Source organism: Mustela erminea, chromosome 12, assembly GCF_009829155.1.
Source record: "Mustela erminea isolate mMusErm1 chromosome 12, mMusErm1.Pri, whole genome shotgun sequence".
NCBI classification, from domain to species: domain Eukaryota; kingdom Metazoa; phylum Chordata; class Mammalia; order Carnivora; family Mustelidae; genus Mustela; species Mustela erminea.
Window position 1 is genome coordinate 59,158,345 of NC_045625.1, and position 24,517 is coordinate 59,182,861.

The window sequence follows — 24,517 nt, forward strand, 5'->3', positions numbered from 1 at the left end:
ACATTTTCCTCTTTTGGATAGCATTCTTCAAAATGTGAATGATTTGCTACATTGCTTTTTAATATGTTTGGAAAATACTGAATATTTCCTGGTGGAATCCTGGCAGCGATAGTAAGAATTTTGTAGTATCATCCTACATGTCATCCCTAACGCTGTTAACGATCATGAGTCACAACTTACAACACTTGAAAATCACATATCTTATAGGTAACCTCAGAAACCTGCTCAACTATTAATTCCTTAAATTTGGGACTGGAGTTCTAGATGTCATTGTATCAAAAACATCCCTATCCTCACTACATTCTCTTTCTTTTAGTGCTATAGGAAACGTCTCAGCTTCCCCTGGTTTTCTGGCCTTAACTCAGAACAACTCCATCAAGCCTGAGGAAGCTTCCTCGGGACAAGGTTTCCCTCTTTTACTGTAGGCCTCCACACACATAAAGGGAAGAAACAGGAGAACAGAGAGGGGGAGTTTGTTTTACGGTACTTATCAGAGAGAAAAAACCCATTCCTCTTTGTCTCATCGAAGGTTTGTGATCCTAACGGCTGAAGCAATTCAAGAGGTACAAAACATATTTGCTACGGTCTCATGGATTTTTATCGGCTTTTAAGTTATCTCATTGGGAAGAAGATTCAAAACCCTGATTTCTTCGTAATTTCTTTCACAATTTTATTAAGACTAAAATTCTATGTGATTTTAAGCCTGCACATTTTTTCTCTTTCTTAAAAGCTTTTCATGTTGCCATTTGATGAATATTGGAAGTGAGTGGATTATCTGGATAAAGAGAATTAGTTGAGGTTTGCATCAGTCAAGAAAGTAAAGCCACCAGAGGCTTTGAAGGGAGTGCCTTACAATATAAATAGTCCTAATCTCCCGCAAGCATTGACTTTCAAGAAAGAGAATTTTCTCAAGACTAGTGTTTTTAATCAGCCAGATCTGCAACAAGATTGAAAGTAATGCTGGTGATAACGGGAGCAGCCTGTGCAGGAGAAAAAGCAGCAAGCAGTCAATGATCTGATTCATGAGGAATGGTATAAGTTGGAGAGAAGGGGGAAATTAAGAAGTCTCTCAGATCCCCTAACTACTTCTACCTCTGAAACAGCCATCTGAAGACATCCCCACCTGAAGTGAAAATGTACCATTTGGCCGGGAACGAGTTATTAGCTGGAGGAGGGCGCCCAGCGAGATGTTGGAAATGTAGACAGAGCTTTAACCGTCCCAATGTTTCTATTTTTCATGCCAAAGAGGATTAGTGCCAGATACAAAACAGGTGGAATTATTCTAGCATGGATTTGAAGGCAGAAAGGAGAATGGCACATGTGTTTTACTGAGATGGTAGGATAGCAGTCAAAGGAGTTAAGGTTACAGCGATATGAGAAGAGAAGTGGCTCTGGCCACAAATTGCTGGAGTTTCAGCGCTCATGGCCTGGCCCCCGTCCTTATAGTTTTGTTTTGTTTTTTTGTGGTTTTCTTTTGTTTTTTTCTTTCTTTCTCTTTTTCTTTTTTTCTTTCTTTTTTTTTTTTTTTTTTGGTAGTAGAAGAGAGAGTGAAAGTGCATCTGAAGCACTTGTCTTCAGTGAGGGGAAGGAGTTGGGTCTTTTGGTCTGTTTTTTTGTTTTTAGTAACATGTAAATGAAGAAGGGAAAAAAGTAGAGGAAATAAATGCCTCTAAAATTATTTCAGTTCTATTTTCTTGAGAGACTTTTCAAATGTTTTCCTCAAGTGTTTCTACAAAGAAGAAAAGAATTTTCAGTTGGGAAGAGGAACACATAACCAAAATCATTTCACCTTTTACATGTAATTCTCCTTGAAAAAATTGTGGTACATACACATTTTTTTCACACATCCTGGGGCAAAATTGTTAGACCAATACTATTCTACAAGGCCACTAGTTAACAGATGTAAAGTGTGATCTGATAGTCACTACTTTTGGCAAAACCCAAAGCATATGTTGAGATTTCAGGAAGAAATTTGTTTAGCATATCAATATGGAGAACCTCACATGCTCAAATGACATGTTCCCACCACTGCTCTGGGTCACGTCTATATTCACTTATAGAATTAGGACTTACTATATAACCTAGACTCCCACCTGGAAGGGAGTGACCTGAAGGTCCCTGCTTTAAACACTGTCTCAAAGGATTTTATGAAGAGATTATTAGACAGCCAGCTACACTGAAAATCAGAACATACTGAGGACCCTACCAAGTACTAAGAGAAATTATATCAAATAAAAGAAATGTTATTTCCTCTGAGTGTAATACTTTTCTCTTTTTCTCTTTAATGAATTTCCATGTTTCCTTTGAAATTCCTGACATGGGTAACTGAGTAGCTCACTCTGTCTTTTGATTTTCCCTGCTGGACTGTCAAGTTCCAAGAGGATATAACATCCCTCTACTCAACTTGGTCTTAGCATAAAAGAAGTCACAGACAATATTTTTATAAAATGAGTGTAGTTTTATTTTAATAAAACCTTCCTTACAAAAACAAGCCACAACCTGGGTATACTCTTCATTCTATGGTTTGCTGACTGGCCTAATACAAAATCTGGCACAAAATAGTGGCTCAGCAAGAAGGTCTTTCAATAGTGCAGACTGAGCTGATGGTTGACTGTGAGGATGGAGAGAAGATGGATTGGAGCTACTTGGTGGTTGAACAAGTGGTGATTTGATATGAAAGCTGGGCAAGGAAAAGAGGATAAATTTAAGTTTCTGGCTTATAGATTTGGCCTTAAAGGGAAGAAATTTAAGGTATAAATAGTGGAATTGGGCATATTATCAGAAGTGGGGAGGGAGGGATAAGTTATATTTGGTGATACTAAATAGGAAAAATACTATAATACAGTTTATAACAGTGGCTGTTAGACTTTAGTGTCCATCAGAATCAGCCAGAATGCTTGTAGAAAACAGGTTCCTGCATTTATCTCCAGAGTTTCTGATTGGGGGGGGTGGAATAATCTGCATTTCTATCATGTTTCCAAATGATGTTGTGGATGCTGTAGAGGTCACTCTTTGAGAACAACTGTCCTAAATCGAAGTGCCAGGTTATGTTTTGCATGTCATCACTACTGAGAGTGAAGGAAACAGACAAGGATCAAGGAAGGACAGGATTTGAGGATGCCATAGACATAAAAACGTGCATACCTATTATCTTCCAAGCAAAGATTTAGAGCTCTTTGAGACTAGAGAAAAATTTTTTTCATCTTCCCTTACCAGACATCTTTCTGTGAGAAACAGTCATAATGTCATCCCTTCCCTCATCCCAACCTTCAGTCCTGTAGTGTCTCTTTGGATCTTCTGATATGGTACAAAGCTCATTTGGTCCAGCCTTATCAGACCCAGGTCACATTGCTTTTCTTCTGTTTCTATGGCCTTCAAGCAAATGGTCCTCTCATCTTCAATGTACATATCAATTTTCAACATCTGTGCCTTCTTTCCATCTGGCCTAATGTTCCTGGAACACTCCTAGACTTTCCTACTAAATTGGGAAGGCCACCATCTCTAGCCAGAATCAAAAAGAAAAGAGACATTGCTATTAAACAATCATGTGCCCACTCATTAGCAAAAAGATGAAGAAAATATTGGAAAATGTCAAGCAGGAGGAATATCAGAGGAGGCCTCAAATCTCTGGAACTTTAATCTCTATGGTTAATATTTGTGTTAATATTAATTAATATTAATAAGACAATATTGTTGAGAAACCTCTTGTAAACCTTTCAACTACTAAAATTAGAGAGATCTCTGCGGTGTAGACTGTCTTCTCTATTTTCTTTTTTAGTTGCTCTTCTTTCTCTGCATTATAACTATTTTGGTTATTAAATTAACAATTAAAAGGACAGCCAGTACCTATTGAATGCTTACTTCTAAGTGCATGTACTGTTAATGTACATTCTCTTATTTTCACAACAACCACTGAGATAGGTCTTTGTATCTCCATTCAGAGAGATTCGGAGAAGCTAGTTAACTCACTTATAATGAAATGGTTAATGAGCAACAGTGAGAAAATTTAAGCCAGTACCTGAATGACACAGGAGCCTATTCTCTTTACCAATCTTCAGCTTCCCCGATTTCCTTCCTCCATCCTGCATTACGAAGAAAAATGCACAGATGCTACATCTTTAAGGGCTTCACTGCTAATCTGTACATGGATGTAGATAAGTATAACAAGCTTAGCAAGGTTTCAAAGTCAAAGCCATTTTAACATTTTCAAGATACTGATCCACAACAGGATACAATCTTAAAGATACAAACATCCAGTTGAAAGACTTCCCTCATCATTTATTGTCAAGGAAGGAGTCACCAAACCTTCCCCATCCTATTCCCTCATCATTATTGTTCTTGCCTGCAAGAGAGAAACAGGCTGGCTACTACACAAAAGAAGAGTCCCTTTTTTTAGCACTTTGCAAGGACTAGCAGGTGATGAAGGGGAGACTGACTTTGGTTTGAAGAGATTCCAGTCATATATAACTCTAAGTGGAGATGCCAGTTACAAGGATAACTTAGATTCATGCTCACCCTGAATATTTATTAGCATTCCAGTGGTCTGAGCAATATTCATAGCATAGGGCCTCTGTAATCATATAGCTCTTCTTCTATAAGAACACTAGGCAGAAGTAGTCACAGCTCACCGATATTCACAGTCCCGTTAGAGTTAAGCAGGCAATGATTAGGTCTAGACATGTGCTGGGAGGAGAAATAATGTGTGTCACTTATGAGCAAACCACATAAGATCCAGGAGACAGCTTTCTAATTTCCTCTTACATTGATTTGGAAACCACATATGCCTAGTATTGCAAATGGCATAACCACAAGACAAAGCAGCCTGGATTCTTGAGTCCACCACATGGAAGAGAGCTTTCCTGGACTGTCCCTCAGCCTTGGGTGGACTCCATGTGAGTGAGAAATAGCATTGTTTTTGTTTTACTGTGGATTATTTGTTACTGTACCACAGCATTATTATCTAAACGATTGCCAGTGATTTGATTTGTACTAATTTATTTACTCTGGACTGGGTCAAATGAAGGTTTCTGTTGATTCCATAATGTATCTTCACTCTTAGTTGAAAAAGACCATAGCTAAGTCAGAGCATAAAATAAAAACAATAGGTAAGAAGGAAAAAAAATTCAAGAAATATCATTCAGAGTACAGAATACTTAATTCATATAGACAAATGCAAAGAACGTAGATTTTAAGTGAAAACCTATAATTCAAGAAAACCATGATTTAACTGCTTAAAAACAACATTGGATGATATAAGTCCTAAGGGCTCAGAGAAGTATTTATTACATTGCTTACTAAATGGTTTTCGTATTTTACAGACATGAGTAAGAAGCATGGCGACATTAGAAGAAAGGAAAAAGGCAATAATGATGGAAATTTTGAGGGAGAAAAGTAGCTTAAACATTTGTCACACATAAAATGTAAAAGGAAGAGCATTTAAACTAGATTTTTCCCTGAAATACACACAGCACAGGCTTTCAAAGAACAAATAAAGGCATATAAGTGGAAGAGGGTAGACTAAAGTAGAGTGCATTTTAACCATCAATCTTGGGGGTGACAGAGATCTGAACAACTGTAGTTAAGTGTGGATCATAAATAACGTGTTACCATCTCCTCAGCCAAAGACAAATAGCTCGTTCATCCGTAAGAAATTTAAGAGAATTTGTGGATGAAAACTTTCCAACCTAAGGGACAAGGACAAATAAGCTCATATATAAATAGCTGGCAGCCCCATTCTGTCTCCTAGTCCAGTCCTCCTATTTTACCATTCTTCTGTAGGTGTATCTGTAGGCGTGTGCATGCAAACATGCACTCATGTATGTACTCACACACACTCCTGCTGCCTTCTGGTCAAAAGCAACCCGTCATTTATAAATAGTAGGTGTTTTATGGTAAATAAAAATTCTAAGTGTAGAGGCAGGTAAGAGTTTTAGGTCTCCTATAACCAGATTACATGAAAATGGGGCTTTAACAGGAGGAATTTGGTCACACGTACAAACATTTACTGGCAAACAAGCATGTAGCTTATTCAGTAATCTCCTTTTAGTAGTTTGGTCCTACCTATGTGAAAGATTTGCTTGAGGCAGATGCAAAAATATGTTATCAGTAGGATTAACCATGGTGACAAGTATTCTCAGAATCAGCGGGTATACACCAGACCATTTCAGATTCTGGCCACTTCCAAAAGGTATATATTTAACTGGTCTCTGGACTCTTACATCACATTCCTGCAAGGACCAGAAAGTCTGTACAATATTTCTTATCAGTAACAAAAATAATTTATAACACACATTATGCTAATCGAATACTAATCAGACATAACCTTAGCAATAAGGATAGCTGAAGTGCATATCTTTGGAAGGTGGGCTTCTGATTAGAAGATTGAAAATGTTCCTATCCCTGGAGTGTGTTCTCTGAATTAGGCCAACTGACCTCCCATGGAGTGTGAGTTAAATTAACACAAGATACACATGTATATCACACGGCCTATGAAAAAATATTGTCAAGGATCATAGGAAGCACTAAATAAGAATTTCAGTCTATGGGGATGGAGAAGCCATAGATTTCAGGAAGAGAGAGAACAATTATCACATAATTATGTGTATATAGATATATCATACTGATATATATATGCATATATGCATATATGTGTGTATATAAGCATTAAGCCACCAACTACAGAGTTTGCTCAATTACTTGAATTATTTGGGTAAATGATAACCCTATTAAAGTTAGGTAGGACCCTGAAAATAAGATTTTTTTTCCTTTTCATTGTCAATGGAAGATAGGTTGAGAGAGTGAAGAAAAATATCCTCCATCAGCTATCTTATATGAGAGTTTTCTGTGGTATAGTGGTTAGGTATGTGACCTACAGAGTCAGGCTGTCCAGTTCAAACCTTTGTTCTGCCATCTATTAATTGTGATACTAAGCATACTATTTCACTATAATTTATAGTCTTAAAATGGGGATGATAACTCATGGATGCTGGAAAGATTAGATAAGATTAAAGATAAATAAGATGCTTAAAGTTCTTAGAAGAATCTCTAAAACATAGTAAGTAGTGCATACCTGTTATTATTTTTATCATAACAGATATTTTATTATAACTTCAACACTCTAATTCTGTATAATTTGCTGCACTAGGGATGTGATTTGAGAAATATCAAGACAATAATAATGGTTTCATAAGATTTTGTGTAGACTAAGTGACATAATGTGCTTGAAGCCCTGGAATACAGCAGTGACCAACTAAGCAATAATAGTCATGATGTTGAGCGACATTTCACACAGAACGGTGTTTTTGTAAGTTGATATGTTGAATCCCTGGAAATTTTTATGGGCATCCCAGCCATGAAATATACTTTTCTAAAGGGCAATGTCCTGGAGGAAAGCACAAAAACTCTAGACTCTGAAGATCTACAGAAACTCTGCCTTAGGAACCTGTACGCCTCTTCCTGTTCCCCCCACCTTTCTTGTACCAGAAAAAACCCTGGGTGGAGGGAGGGAATATGCATCCAACACCGGCGGGTGAGGCAAGAGTGCAGATCCTGCTCCTCAGCATTGAAAATGGGGACAACCTTAAAAACTGAAAGCCAGAAAGGGAAAAGTTAAACTCTAAAATGGTACTGACACTTAAGCAAAGGCACATCAATTTCACTTTAGTTGAATGGATTTGAAAAGCTAAACTGATAATCCGGTCAACATTTTCAGTGTGTAGCTCTCTCATTTAGTATGTTTAATCCACTCTCCTAGATCATTACACAAATGTTCTGTTTTGTGCCATGGGAAATTCTGATCTTAGCTGATGAAGTACTCAGTCACCTATAATCTTGTGAGAGCCATAAATGACGATAATTGCAATTTATGAAGTAACTAGAACAAAAAGCACAATATGCTGAGGTTGAGCTGAGATAATTGTATTTTTACTTCAGATCAGCAGAAATTTTTAAAAAATGCAACAACCTTTGAGCACTATTTCCAATTTTTTCCCCTCAATTTTATTAACTACAATCATTAAGGAATTGCTGAAGAAAAGATAAGAGCTCTGCAAGTTGACTTAGAGAATCTGCATAGGAAAGAGGGAATAAACAATGTGCAATCTGTAAGAAGCTATGGAAGAAGCAAAGAAGGTTTAGGCTGTTGGGAACAATATTCAATTGCCACTGGAGAACTTTGAAATTGAATAGGGTCACCTCTAAAGAGCTGGGTGACCTTGAACTTTTCACTTCTCCTCTCAGAACCACTTTTTCCTCATTGGTTAAATTTGAGAATCCAAATAGGTTACCACTAAGATGTCGATCATTTGTCAAATTCTGTGAGTATAGAAAATGTAAGCTATTACTGCACTTTATTATGAATAAACATTACATGTATTATCTGAGGCTGTTGGCAGTGAGTGTTCTTTTCTTTAAATGTCTTAAACAGAATTGTTTGTCTGAAGTTTTCATTGTACTTTCTGTCTTGCCAAGGCATCTTTCCTCTTCCATGGTGTTCTGGTATCTCAGGTATCACAGGGAATCGCTATTAGTTTTTGTTTTTTATTTTTTTTGTTTTTTATTTTTTGTCTTGTCCCACTGCTATTATAAGTTCTTGCAGCTCAGGAATCACTGTTTCCCCAGTGCATAGGAAAGTGACTGGCATTTAATGTGGAATGACAATAAACAAGGGAATGACTAAGTGAATAAATGACTGAATGAATGGTTTGATATCAATGAGGCAGAAAGTAAGTAGACACTGAGTACCGAATCATTCAATGCAATTCAGTGTTAAAATGTATCTTCAAGCTCCTATTTCATGAGGTCCTCACAAGATACTACCCAAAATGGTTCTTACAGCATTTGTTTTGGCTGACAGCAGTCACATTCAGTGAAAATGACAGTGAGCTTGAGTATAGAAATATTCTCAAGAAATAACTTTAGAAATAACTTTTTATGAATGGATAAAGATGTGGTACACACACACACACACACACACACACACACACACACACTAGAATACTATGCAGTCATCAAAAGAAATGAAATTTTGCCATTTGTAACAACATGGATAAACTAGAGGGTATTATGCTGAGCAAAATAAATCAATCAGAGAAAGACAGTTATCATATGATCTCCCTGATATGAGGAATTTGAGAGCCCGAGTGGGGGGATTGAGGGGTAGGGAAGGAAAAAATGAAACAAGATGGGATCAGGAGGGAGAAAAACCATAAGAGATTCTTAATCTCACAAAACAGAGAGTTGCTGGGGGGAGGGAGGGTATGGAGAAGATAGTTAGGTTATGGATATTGGGGAGGGTATGTGCTATAGTGAGTGCTGTGAAGTGTGTAAGCCTGAGGACTCACAGACCTGTACCCATGGGGCAAATAATACATTATATGTTAATAAAAATAATAAAAAAAGAAATAAGTGTTTTTACAAACCTAATCACCATCAAACAATCATCACAAAACACCTACTTGAGTAGGAATGGAGTATATATATAAACCAAGACTTCATCATCAACCTTGGGGATTGGTACACTCTGGCCCATTGGCCAAATATACCTCATCACCTTTTGTGTAGACCCTGTGAGTTAAGAATGGTTTTTACATTTTTTTAATGTTTGGGGGAAATTTTTTAAAGAAAAATATTCATGACACATGAAAACTATAGGAATTTCAAACTTCATTGCCCATAAATTAAGCTTTATTGGAACACATCCATGCTCATTCATTTGTTATTGTCTGGCTGGTTTAATGTCACAACAGCAGAGTTGAGAACTTATGACAGACACTGTATGGCCTGCAAGCCTGATATATTTACTGTTTAGACCTTTATAAAAAATTTGTTAAGATTTGTTCTAACTGATGTTCAAAGTTCCTTATCTCCTATCAAAACCAATTTACAGTGATGGCTTTGTGTGTAGGAGAGCTGCTTCATCTTCAAATGGAAAATTTCAGTACCTGCAAAACTTGAGAAGGTTTATATTATAATTTCTTTGTTTCTTTTTTATGGAGATAGGATATCTTAAAGAAAAGATTTACTCTAATCATTTTTTTCACATTATTTTTACAAAATTTAAGGCAAGAACTATGGTGAGCAATTAAAGTCTTTAAAATAATACATTTTCGTTTAACTTCAATGAATTCATCACATATTTATTTATTTATTCCACATTTCCTCTTAATCCAAAATGACTTATCAATATATTTCATTTGAATTCAAGCAGGAGCCTGATAGATCCTTTTTAAAAGACATTTGCTTAAAATAATTTATAAAGTATCACTGAACTGTCCATAAAGTTAATATGGTGAAACACACCAAAAAACAAAAACAAAAACAAAACAAAACAAAACAAAACTCTTCTTCAATGAAATTAAATGATAAAAAAAAAAAATTCCCTTAAGCCCTTTCTCTCAAATTCTGAGGGTTAACTATTAGAAAATAATTACTAGCTGTGTTTAGAACATTAACCCACGAAATAAAAAGTCTAGAAAATCACACATTTTGGTTTTGTAGCTATTGCATTTGTGACATTTTTACTTTTTCTCAAAATGCTGTTCCTCAAATTGAGAAAAAGTCTCCACCAGGTTAATTTACTAAATATGCTAATTTGTTCCATGGGAGCAAATCATTTCGAAGTAACTTCTAGGGGTGCCTGGGTGGCTCAGTGGGTTAAGCCTCTGCCTTCAGCTCCAGTTATGATCTCAGGGTCCTGGGATCGAGCCCTGCATCGGGCTCTCTGCTCAGCAGGGAGTCTGCTTCTCCCCCTCTCTCTCTGCCTGCCTCTCTGCCTACTTGTGATCTCTCTCTCTCTCTCTCTGTCAAATAAATAAATAAAATCTTTAAAAAAAAAGAATATTTAAGTAACTTCTACATATGATCACGTTGTAAAACTACTGTAGTTTGTATATTTAAGAAAATGTTTTTCCACATAGGCTAAATTATTTATGTAATAAGCAACCATGGTGGCAAAGTAAATCCTTCAGTTCCAAATCAATGAGAGGGTGAGTTGTTATCTGGCTGATTGATGGTGATTAGGCTCTTGGAGCAAATCTGGCCTACGTGCTGGTGAATGCCAAATGGCTGAAGGCCACCGCTCAGTATACTCCTTTGCTGGCAGTTATCTTCCAATGAGTTGGAAGAAGCCACAGTTCCAGCAGCATGATTTTTGTTCAGTGGCTCAAACTGGCCATTTTTTTCTGCTTAGATCTTTGTCCCTACCAGGAACTACCTATTGGTGGTCATAATATATAATGTTATATATCAATTTTTCTTCAAAAAAAAAAAAAAAGAAATAGAGGCACATCATGACTTCCTCTTTCTTACTTTTTTATCTGGGTAAAAGGAAATAGTCTCTCTAAGACTCTCTTAAAAATAAAAAAACTATTAAAAATAGAGTGGCGACTCTACCCTAGATATTTGTAAAACATATGCAATAAAATCCCAGCTGTGATCCTCAATAATCTTGTATAAGACTAGGAAGATATTTAAATTTAAAAGGAAGTTCTATATGCTTGCCTTTGAGACATCAATAATATTGACTTGGAAGATGCTTTATTTTTTTACCATTTTTCATAAGTATTAAATCAAATCAACCTCCAAAGCGTTGTGGGCTTTGTTGTTGTTGGTTTTGTTTGCTTGTTTGTTTATCTTTCAAAGACCATACATGTCATGCCAGGAAGTATCAGTATTTAGCTCCTATCAATCACTTAGGATAGGAGTCTTAGGAATAAAATATTTTAAAAATTTGTAAGCCCAGAATTCTGGAATAATTGATACTGGAGTTTCTATATGTACAGTCAAGGAATAATTTCCTCCCACATTAGAGATGTAGAGTAAAAATATTCTCACTGACTGCACATGTGGATTAATAATACGGTGATTTAGGAATAACTGAGTAGAGTAACATGCCTAAGTGACAGATGCATATCATGTCTTTAGCTTCTCAAGTTGTTTGTGGATAAGAGCATGGTTTTAATGCTTCAGAATTCTTTTTAATCAGGTGCTACAAATTATAATAATTCTCATATTAGTTTCCTTAATTTATAAGAGTCAGTCATGACAATCTTGTACAGACACTATCATCACACCCTGCTCTGCTGCCTCTTTAATGCATCAAGAATATCTTGGGACACCTGTGTGGCTGACTTGTTAAGCATCTGCCTTAGCTCAGGTCTTGATCCCAGGACCCTGGGATGGAGCCCCACATCTGGCTTCCTGCTCTGCAAGAAGCCTACTTCTCCCTCTCCCTCTCCTACTCCTCTCCTTGTATTCCCTCTCTCACTGTCTCTCTTTCTCTGTCAAATAAATAAACAAAATCTTTTTAAAAATATCTTAAGAATCCTCTTCCATCTCTATTCTTGATGTTATGGGAGTGGGGGATACTAATCATATCTGCCCAGGTGTATTTTTATAGAGCTTCCAGAAAATCCTTCTGCTCATTCAAGAACATCATCTGTCTGTAATTAATGTTCTGTCTTCTTGAAATAAAGAAATAAGAACCTACCTATCCCAAATTTCACCCAGCAGTTGAATTCACAAGCATCAATTTAAGCTCTGAAAGATACTTCATTATAATAAAAATACTAGTTTTTTTTTTATTTGTTTGTTTGTTTTTGCTGAACATAATTGGTATTTTTTTTTTTTTTTTTTTTTTTTTGGTTTTTTGAAAGTCTTATTGTCTTGCTCTCTCTCTCTCTTTCCCTCCCTCTTTCTTTCTTTCTCCTTTATATTGGCCAGTTGGTTCAAATTTCATATTAACTTCTTGTATGTGTTATGATTTTTCAACATTACCTTCTTTGACCAAACAGTCCTTGCTGGGTCCCTCCTTGTCAATTACATTTCTTCACATTGAATATTGGACCAGCACCTATTTCTGTGTATTTAAGAAAAAAAAAACTTATATACTTCATTTTGCCTGAGTGTCTTTGGATTTTCCATGTCTGTATAGATTCCCAAATGTATGCTATTAAATTTTGTTTTCTCCTATTAAAAAAAATTAAAAAGATAAACATTGCCTTCTTTATTATTTTAGATAATGAAGTATAATAAAAATTAACAAAATAAACCTGTATTCACATCAAGGAACTTATGTGTATGCAAAATCAAATTAATGCATTATAAATTCTTAATGAAATTACTGTGCTGTTTATACACACAGTGCAAATAAGAATTTGGAAACCCAAGTTGGAAATATACTATGAGATTAGGAACTATACATTATGTCACTGTGAGTTTGCTATGGATTCTTATATCTAAGACTGACAAAACATAACATGAAAGAGGGAATGAACCTGGATGCAGGTCTCTGAATCCAGGACAGAAACATTCCCTTCAGAATGTAGCTGCTGCTTTCACTGGACTCTACCTTATCTGTACAGACACTAACAGTGTCCATTTTTACAGTCAGATTTTTCCTTTGTTTTGCTCTTTTCATTTATTTGGTACAAACAAATAAATGTGGGGATCATCTTCCTGAGCAATGTTCTGTTTACCTGCTTATTCTAATAAGATATTAAATTTTCTGGCTGATGTCATTCCATCCCAACATGAAAAAGTAGTTGTGGGAGTGGTATTGGCAGCACAAAAACAGTGGTGACTGAAGTAAACCCAGCTATTTACACAACTCTGTGTCACTAGGGATACATTTTCAAGGCTCTTTTCAGAAATAAGTATATCTTAGGACGTCATTCTCTTTCCCATAAATTCGGGTGCCAAAATGGAAGAGCTACAGGGTTGCAGGCATATTTGGGAGCAGATGGTAATATCTACTGCTGTGTCCAAATAGGCTGGTGGGCATATTTATCTGATATGTTTTTGAGCTATGATAAGAAGCCAACCATCTCTCTTTATTCACCACCGAGGAATACACTTTTCAAGTAAAGATAACCCTTTCTGTAGAGTCTGCTTGCCAGTTAAAAATAAATAATACACCTGCTGAATTTTTGTGTTTCTTCAGTGACAGTCATCACAAAAAGAATACTTTTTATGGCTTGTTTAATGTTTTTTTTTTTTAAAGTATTTCTTTAACGTACTTGTGTATAAATAAGATCATTGCTTATTAACATTGTACGCTAATTAGAACACATTTTCGCTTTAGTTCCTTAAAATATAGACTTTTTTTTTAATTTGCAGTGCGTCCTAACCCTTCAATATAGCTCTCTCTAACTCTAATTAATTCGCATTGCAAAAGAAATGAGTTTGATCTCAGCTGTAGAAGTCACAGTGACTTATCCTTTCAATGAGGTGATAATTGCTGTCTGGTTAATTCTATTCATAGAAACCATGGGCCATAAAAAAATAATCCTCACTTCTGTTACACAGCATGAAGCTTCCAGTAGCACCTATGCTGTTTCCTGGTATGAAATATTTTTATTCTTAAACCATAATTCTCAATTGTGGAAATGCATCTTTTAAGCAAATACCTATTGCCCGGTTAAGAGTTACTCAAGAAGACATTGTCATGTTCCTTTGCATGTGGTCACATGGGCTTTAACACAGAAGATTATGTTATTTGCCTCCCAAAACACAAGGCCCAACAGGGCAGAAGTTAAGGTGTCTTCTTACAAAAACAAAAACAAGTACTATCCACAGATATTTGTTCAACATAAAGATGATTGGTGATATGCAAGGTATTTTTACGTGGGTGTGTAACATTTTGAGACATATGACAGACTATAAATGTTCCTGCTGGATATATTTGTAAATTATGAAGCAAATAAGAAAATTATTTGAACTATGAACTAGCACCAAAGTGAAGAGCTAAAATATCACCAATATGATTGCATTTATTTGGATGTTGCTCTTACCTCTCCCATCACCTGTCCCCAATAAATATGTGTGTGACCTGCTTTGTGTTTATCATCGTTTTGGCTTTTATGAAGTCTCATCACATATTTATGCACATAAACACATACACAACATTTTTCATTAAAATATCATCCTACCCAGTATTATCTCTTACTTGCTTTTTCCTCTCAGTATTATGGTTGTAAGAATTATCCACACCTTTTTTATGAAACCACAGATTGTTCTTTTTCACTATTACATAAATCCTCTATACTATGAAGATTTGTACCCATTATTTTGTCTATGCAAATCTCTGCTGTTTCCAACTTTTTAATAACATGGACAATACCACCATAAATATATTTGTATATTTCTGCTGGTGAACATGTTTAAAAGTCTCAGTAGGAATGGAATAGGTTAAGATGTTCAAATGATCAACTCTACAAAATGTCTGAATTTGTCTAAATTTATTACCAAAAATTTGTCAACTTGTATTTTCTCTCATAATATGTAAGATCCACATACTTGCAAAGAGGTTTTAAATCATTGGGCTATCCTAGACATAGTTGTTATGATAATGGTTTTTATCATTAGTAACTTTTCTGATGTTATTGCAAATAGCAAATATACAGAATTATAATAATAAATGTAAATAATAATAACTAAAATAAATTATGACATAGATAATAATAAATATATTTATGGAACAAAATAATACTAATCAGGAACAGTATGAAAGAGAGTACATCACTATTTAGAACAAGAGAAAGAAATGCAATGTGCAGACAAAATATCACCCCAATGAGTGTTCTTGGGGGATAAATGGGTAATGAATATTTGTTATTTTTTTAATAATTGCATAACATCTACATAAACACGTTTACTTTATGTAAATATAATGATATCTGTTAAAAATTTAATCATTTCTGATAAATTAACCCCCTTGACCAGTGGAGAGTCACTTCCCAATTGCAGTTCTCTCTCTAGTTATAATATTAAGAGTTTAGTAGGCAACTTCTCTGATATTATACATGTATGTATACATACACACAATTAAATTGTATGTATATTGCATACAATTATAAATATATACACACAGAGGGAATATTGTGAATATTTTTATAAACATGGTTTTATACCAGAAGTTTGCATTTCTTGTGTTTGCTTTCCTTTCTCAAATAAATGTCCAGAAAATCTTTCCACCTAAATATATATAGCTTGATCTTATTTCATATAAACAATGGATGTCTTATAATTTAGCCATTATAGTTATATGATTAAATTGTAGGACAGTATTTAAAATGACATATAACTGATAGATGTCCTATAATTCAGCCAAAATAGTCATCCTGTGTATGTATTTAGGTTTAAACAGTGTTACAATAAATATCCTAGTGTGCCTTTATGCCTTTGAGAGAATATGGTTCTAAATTAGATAGACTAGAAATAAAATGTCTTGACCCAATTGCATACACATTTTGAATGTTAATAGTTACAGCCAAATGTTTCTTTAAAAAGCTAGAACTGTGAAGGGTCTGACATTTTACTCTACATTCAAGCTATTAATTGAGCCTGCCACGATTTCATAGATGCTGGCAGAAGATAAAACATTCTTGGGTCAGAGACAAGACTTTATTACTCACAGTAGTGGCAGTAGCCATTTTCTTATGCAGATTTCCCAAGTCCACATTCCTACAAGGACATGTGAAGAGTGTCAGGTGATATCTGCACATGTAGTGTGTTATGTGAGAGAAACCTTGACCTTAGGGGACCTGGCACTTTATGATGGTCAGTAAGCATGCCTGCCCTGTGATCCAGAGGAAAAGCTTGCCTTTATTGGGTCGAATGCTATACAAACATCATCTTCACTCATTAAGGAGGTGCCATATCTATCTTTCAAAGACAGATCTAAAGCTTTTCAGTGTATAAACTCCCTTGAAAAGACAGTTTATAACACAGGGCTGCTACTCATAAGATACACAGAAATAGGAGACCCACAAAGAATTACTTTCCAACAATTCCCATCAGAGAGGATTTCCACTTGCTTCCTTTAGGAACCATGGTGGTTACTAACTTGTGGGTACTTTAAATCCTTTCCAGGTTAATTCAGAAATATCAAGTTCAGTCCCCCTTAACTTTCGATGCAGGATCCAATCTGAATCTCTTAATTACAGTGCTGATAATGCATTTTGTTTTAGAACAAATCATTTTTCCCCCAAGCGCTTAACCACCAGGGAGGAATCAAGAAAATATAACACCTGTTTTCCGCAAATATCAAAGAACATATATTTTATGTATAAGGATCAACTACTGCTCATATCCAGCTAATTTTTCCTCTGTATATAGAGAAACCAAGTGTTGTCTAACATTCTGATATTTTAAGAGAAGAGATGAATCTATATTTTGATGTAAAAACACCCAATTTTCAAGTGTTGGTGAATTAGTTGAAATTGATTAATAGTATTTTAAGCCATGTGTGATGGAACAGAGAAACTGTAGGAGATAACTATATATTTGATATTTAGGAGTTCATTCATGACATGCCTTTCTACTCCCAATTATGGCCCCAGTCACAAAGCTTTCATGGTATTTTATATACCTCCTCTATTAGATAGCATATCACATTGATTCATGTTTTTTTTTTTCCAATTTAGATAAAATTTATTTACTGTCTTGGAGAAAATTGAACTGAAACCTTTCGGAGTAATCTTTCGTACAAAACAAACTGAGCCACCAGGCTCAGTTTGTTAAACATCTGCCTTTGGTTCAGGTCATGGTCCTAGGGTCCTGGGATTCAGCCCCACGTCAGGCCCTTTTTGAAGGGCAGGGGTTTGCTCCCTCTCCCTCTGCCCCACCTCTCTCCTTGTGTTCTCTCTCTCAACCTCTTTCTCTTTCTCTCAAGTAAATAAATACAATATTAAAAAAAATTAAAATGTAGAGATTATATCCTTATCTGACAAGTATAATTTATATGTTATGTAGTTTTTAACTTCCTCAAAAATATCAGGGTAAGTGAAAAAAGGCAAATACCAAGGACTCTACAGTGTATAGTTACATTTTATCTAGTATCCAGAATAGATAATGGGGCTTGCCTAGGGCAGAAGGCAGGTATGATGGTACTGGGGAGCGAATACAAATGGGCATAAGGTATCTTTATGGGGTGATGGAAATGATTTTAAGTAAAATTGTGATGGTGGTGGCACAATTCTTTATATTAATAATCATATTAATATAAATAAACTAATACCCACATAAAAAAAAAAAAGTTGACACCCAATGTGACAAACTTGCAGAAGACTCATGGTACACAAGAATTTCTCATCAGTGCAGAAACTAGTGTTTGGGAATAATTGTCAAAACTATTATTTTAGGGCACCTGGGTGGCTCAGTCTGTTGTGTCTGCCTATTATGGTTGTAAGAATTATCCACACCTTTTTTATGAAACCACAGATTGTTCTTTTTCACTATTACATAAATCCTCTATACTATGAAGATTTGTACCCATTATTTTGTCTATGCAAATCTCTGCTGTTTCCAACTTTTTAATAACATGGACAATACCACCATAAATATATTTGTATATTTCTGCTGGTGAACATGTTTAAAAGTCTCAGTAGGAATGGAATAGGTTAAGATGTTCAAATGATCAACTCTACAAAATGTCTGAATTTGTCTAAATTTATTACCAAAAATTTGTCAACTTGTATTTTCTCTCATAATATGTAAGATCCACATACTTGCAAAGAGGTTTTAAATCATTGGGCTATCCTAGACATAGTTGTTATGATAATGGTTTTTATCATTAGTAACTTTTCTGATGTTATTGCAAATAGCAAATATACAGAATTATAATAATAATCCAGAGTCCTGGGATCAAGTCCCTTGTTGGGGTCCCTGCTCAGCTGGAGCCTGCTTCTCCCTCTCTCTCTGCCTTCTGCTCCCTCTGCTTACGCACTCTTTCTCTGCCAAATGAATGGGAAAAACAAAACAAAACAACAACTACAAAAAAAACCCTATTATTTTAACAATGATGTCACATTCCATAGTTCAGAAAGGTCCATAGTTGTCTCTTGGGAATCCTAATGAGTTTCCTCTGCAGGAGGTCACATGGAAGAGGATTTCAGAATCTGGTTGTCTGTGCTAGCAGTGTTCTTAGCACAAAGAAACTCAGGAGACCTCCTTGGGCCTTGCCTATGACCAGTTATATATTTTTATTATACTACAAAATGCCTTGATTTTATAGATAAATTTGGTGAGAGTCAACATCTTAAAAATAGAAATACCTCTCAGTTTTGTATGCCAACCCTGTATTTTACAGCCATAAACTCTTTCAACTCTTATTTAACTAGCTTTATTAGAAAAATATAGATTTCTTCAGATTTTATATGTAGACAGTTATGTTGTCTCTGAGTAAAGGGCAGTTTATTTCTTCCTTTCTATCTGGGGGTCTCTTTTTCAAATTTTATTTTATTACACAAAATAAGACGTAAATAAAAGTAATAAGAACAGACATCCTTGCCTTGTTTCTAATTAGAGGAAGAGGGCCTTCAGTCTTTGAACATTAAGTGTAAAGTTAGCTATAGGCTTTTTGTAAATTCCATCTATTAGTAAAGATATTGCTTTCTATTACTAGTTTATTGCAGGCTTTTTTTTTTTTTTGAAGATTTTATTTCTTTATTTGACACAGAGTGAGAGATCACAAGTAGGCAGAGAGGTTGGCAGAGAGAGAGGAGGAAGCAGGCTCACTGCTGAGCAGAGAGCCTGATGCAGGGCTAGATCCCAGGACCCTGAGACCATGACCTACGCCAAAGGCAGAGGCTTAACCTTCTGAGCCACCCAAGCGCCCCCAACCTTGCATTTTTTTTTTTTTTTTTTTTACTATGAGTGAATGTTGATATCAATTTCTAGCTGATTTTCAAATCTTGAACCATTCTTGCTTTCTTCAGAAAATCCCCATTTGATTATGATGTGTTATCACATCAATACATTGTTTGATTTGATTTGCTATTATTTTGTTGAGGATTTTTGCATCTATGATCATGAGAGATATTATGATTTTGGTATTAGCATAAGGCTAACTTCATAAAGTGATCTGGCAAGTATTTCTTTTTCTTCTGTATTTTGAAAGCATTTGTGTGGAATTATTTTCTTGTTGTTAAGTGATTGAAGGTACTAAGGAAGACATCTAGACTTGCAATTTTCTTTGTTTGAAGGCTTTAAATTCTCACTTAACTTCTTTAATTGACAAAGGATTATTCAGGCCCTTTGTTTCTCCTGAGTGAACCTTGATACTTTGTGTCTTAATCTTTTTAAGAACTTAGTCCATTTTATCTAAGTTGTTGAATTTATGGTCATTAATTTGAATTTAATATTCCCCTTATTATCTTTCTAATTTACATAGGATCTGAGATCATGTCCCCCTTTTAATTCTTGATTGTTGTGCCTTCTTTCCACCCACTCCTTTGACCAGTCTCGATAAAGGTTTATCAACTTTTTTGATCTGTTTTGTAAGTGTCTTTTGGTTTCATTAAATTCTCTATTTTATTGTACTCTCCAAATTATTTATTTTTGCTCTGATCTTTATTTCCTTCCTTTTGCTTGTTCTTCTCTTTCTAGTTTCTTAAGATGTAAGCTAAGTTTAGATAATTTATTTGAGACTTTCTTCTTTTTTTAAAACAATCATTAGACACTATAAATTTCCCCCTATATACTTTTTTAACTACATCCCACAAATTTTGATATGTTGGGTTTTCAATTTTATCCAATTCAAAGTGTTGCTAATTTTCCTTTTCACTTCTTATTTTACCAATGCATTATTTATAAATGTATTATTTAATTATAAATACTGGAGAATTTTTAGATTTTTTTTAAATTTTTGATTTCTACTAGGGGCGCCTGGGTGGCTCAGTGGGTTAAGCCTCTGCTTTCAGCTCAGGTCATGGTCTCAGGGTCCTAGGATCGAGCCCCACATCAGCCTCTCTGCTCAGCAGGGAGCCTGCTTCCTCCTCTCTCTCTCTCTGCCTAGTTGTAATCTCTGTTTGTCAAATAAATAAATAAAATCTTAAAAATAAATAAATAAATAAATTTTTGATTTCTACTTTAATAAGTTATGGAAAGAAAACATTATTTATGTATTTTTTTATTTTACATTTGCAGGCTTATTTTATGACTGAGCATATAGTCTATTATGGTGACTATTCCTTAAAGCAATTGAAAATAATAGGCATTCTGCTCTTGTTGGGTGGAGTGTGTTATTTATGCCAATTAGTTAATATTGTTACTCAGAACTCCTTACTTACTTACTGATTTTCTACCTGATTTTCCTATCAATTGTGAACATCGAAGTTTGCAATTAGGATTGCAGATTTACTTATTTGATCTCCTTTCAGTTCTATTAGGTGTTGGTGCATGTATTTTCAAGTTCTAGTGTTAGGTGCTTACACGTCTAAGATTGTTATGCCTTCCTGGTGATTTGACCCACATTTCACTGTGGAAAGTCTTTCTTCATCCCTCTTCTAAAGCCTACTTTGTCTGATTCTAAAATATCCACTTCAGCTTTCTTTTGGTTGGTACTTACAGTTTATACATTTTCTTGCACTTTTACCTTTAACCAAGCTATGTCTTTTTATTTAAAGTAAGGTTTTTTTCAGTAGCATTTTAAACCAAGCTGAAAGTTTTTAATATTTTAATTGGTGTGTTTAGAAAATTTATATTTTTTGAAATAATTGCTATGGTTGGAGATCATAATTTTTAATTTATCTCTAAATTCTTAAGTATTAACCATCTTTATATTTAAAGTACATTACACATAATATGAACTCAGTAATATTGATTAAGTTTATATTTCTTTCAGATCCATTGTCTTTTTCCCTGTACTATGGATTTGTTCTAAATATAGTATCTCTAATATTTTGAAATCATAACTTTTATCATGTAAGTTATAAGTGAAAAAGTACTTATTATACTTAGTTTCTAAATCACATTTTCTCATGAGTACATTTCATATACCCATGCAGGATGAGAGTAATATAGAAAATGTTAAATATCAATCAGTGAATATTAGATTACTTATCATTCATCTACTTATTACATGCTGTACTTTTGATAACTATGAATCCATTGAAACGGAGGAAGAAGAAAGTAATAAATTTATACATGCCTTGCTGCAGAAAGCAGTAGCAGCATATGGTCATGAATAAAGTATCACCATTTCAATATCTGTGTCTGCTTTAGTTCCCAGTAGTATTATCTGTAGAGAAGACCTTTGCTCTACAACAGAGAATACTCCCAGCATTTGAAAAAGCATTTATTTCTGAGAAGTAGAAGAACATGATAGTGGTTTAACATTAGCATGTTTATAACAATAGTAAGCCTAGTGTTTTGTTTTCATTCAAAACACTATTAACCTTTTCCCCTGGAAAATAAAAGTTTAATTTAGGAGTGATTGTTCTAAAGAGACATTACTTTCTCACCGGAGGAGAATCCCAAAGGTGAGCAGAGAGAAAACAAGGTTGCAGAGATACTCAGTAACCAGTGTGTAATCCTGGCACATAGAATGTGATATTAGAGAGATAAGTGGGGGGAGATATTTTAATTTAGGGTTCTTGGTGTGTCTTAGTCCCACACTCCACACAACAACCAGTTGATTGTTAAGCATGATGATAAATAATATATAGACTAATCCTGAAAGCAAGCAATATGTGATTTGCCCCAAACCTTAGGAAACTCAGTGTTCCAGGGTATCATACACTTCACCATCGGCTTGTCCTATTAAGATTTGTTTAGTGAGAATTTGTGCAAATTTAGTGCTGTTACTGTTCGCTTTATATGTAAGGCATTCTCCACAACTACTCATTTACTTATTCATTCCACAATTGGAATTGTGGAATGTCTTAGGTGCTGAATAGGACTATTGCTGTGCAAACGAAGTTTTTAAAAGTTGATTCTGGAGATGAGAACCATCTTTAATTATACTGGGACAAATACTCTTATTAAAGTTACCAAGAATGCTTCCAAGCCTATTGAAGTCTAGGAAATAATTTGCAATACTAAAAAATGTCTCTTTTATTAATAAAACTTTAATCAGAACCAGAATCATATTAGAGGTCTACCAGAAATGCAGCAAAACACCTGAAAAATATGCCAGTATTAGTAAGAAAAAAAATCTTTAACTTCTCAGTATAGTCAGTGGAATAAGATAGCATCAAAAACTCATAAAGAGTTATTTCAAATATGCAGTAACTCAACTGTAAGGATGCAACTTGAAAAAAATGTTGTTTTGAGAAAGAGGATAACCTTTGTTCAAGAGTCATCATTAGTATTACCCAACTTTGGAATACTGAAATGTTCTTCAAGTTTGTATAAATGTGCCAGGCTGCCCAATATTATTGTTTTCTCTGAAACTGTTGTCTGTCAACCAAAAATCAGGCTTAAAAAAAATCACAGTTACATCCACTCCAGACCTATGTAATATTGGCCTCTTCACTAATCAACCTGGGGATGTACTAGCATGATTAGAAATGTGAGAAGGGGGTGGGATTATGGACATTGGGGAGGGTATGTGCTTTGGTGAGTGCTGGGAAGTGTGTAAACCTGGTGATTCACAGACCTGTACCCCTGGGGATAAAAATATATGTTTATAAAAAATAAAAAATTAATTAAAAAAAAAAAAGAAATGTGTGATATTTAACAAGTCATTTTCCAGAAGAAGAAGATAGAAGAAGAAGAACAACAACAACAACAACAACAAGAGGAGGAGGAGGAGGAGGAGGAAGGAGAAGTAGTAGTACTAGTACTAGTAGAAGTAGTAGAAGAAGCAGCAGCCATTATTCATGTGGTCCATTCCCAGAAAGATTTTGTGATGATGGCAGGGGCAGTGGCTTTGGTGCAGGAGGAGGAGAAAAGAGAAGTCTGATGCTCTGCAGGGTATCCTCTCTGTCTTCTTGGAAGAAGATTCTCTTCTTATCCTCTTCAAGGAAATTGTGGAACAATGGTCGTTGGAAAGTTGGGATGTTCTCACCAAGGTGAGCAAAGAAGATGAGATACAGGCCCTTGCCACCTAAATTTAGAAGCAGGCAGACTGTGGTGAAGCCCAGGATGGTGTCAGAAGGGGAGAAGCAGATAAAGCTGCACTCGTAGCCCAGGCAGTATACTGCTGTGACAGATGCAGAAGACGAGAAGGATGAGAAGGATGATTCAGACACCGCCACGACGAATCTTGGTCTGATATGTCTTTACTCTGAAACGCCAATGTGGAAGATGTCCTCAATGCTGGAAAACTGGAGTGAGTCTCACTTTGGGATGAGTCCTGAAGGAAGAAAGAATAGGACAAGCTGCAGATGGAGGGGGACAAACTAGGTTAAGCAGGAACGCAAGGAAAGGAAAGAGAAAAGGGCACAATGAGGGGAGTGGAAGCAGTAACTTTGGTCCACTCTTTTTTCTCTTCATGGAGAACTGATTGTGCACATGTGTATTTAAGAGAAATGAGAGAATGAATAAAGTTGTTTTCCAAGGCATTTCCCTCTATTTACATGGTCCAAAGGAAAATCACAAACACTTCTAATTACAAAATGTGCCATGTCTCTGTGGTGTGAGTAGATTATTGTAGCTGATGTCTATACCAAAAATCTGGAATGGGGGCAACTTGTGTATTTTAATACTGAAATCGTGGCTCCTTTTGGCCACTTTGAAAGATTTTTCTCACTTACGATAAATAGCAGAAATATTCAGAAAACTGGCAGTTACAGTT

General features: G+C 35.2%; 1 protein-coding gene and 1 pseudogene across 44 annotated transcripts in view; both read left to right on the forward strand.

The window, feature by feature from the left end:
- PTPRD (protein tyrosine phosphatase receptor type D) overlaps positions 1-24,517 on the forward strand; it is a 2,254,226-nt gene that overhangs the window by 1,474,353 nt on the left and 755,356 nt on the right. The gene's annotated exons all lie outside the window — the stretch shown is intronic.
- Positions 16,359-24,270, forward strand: LOC116569986 (annotated as a pseudogene).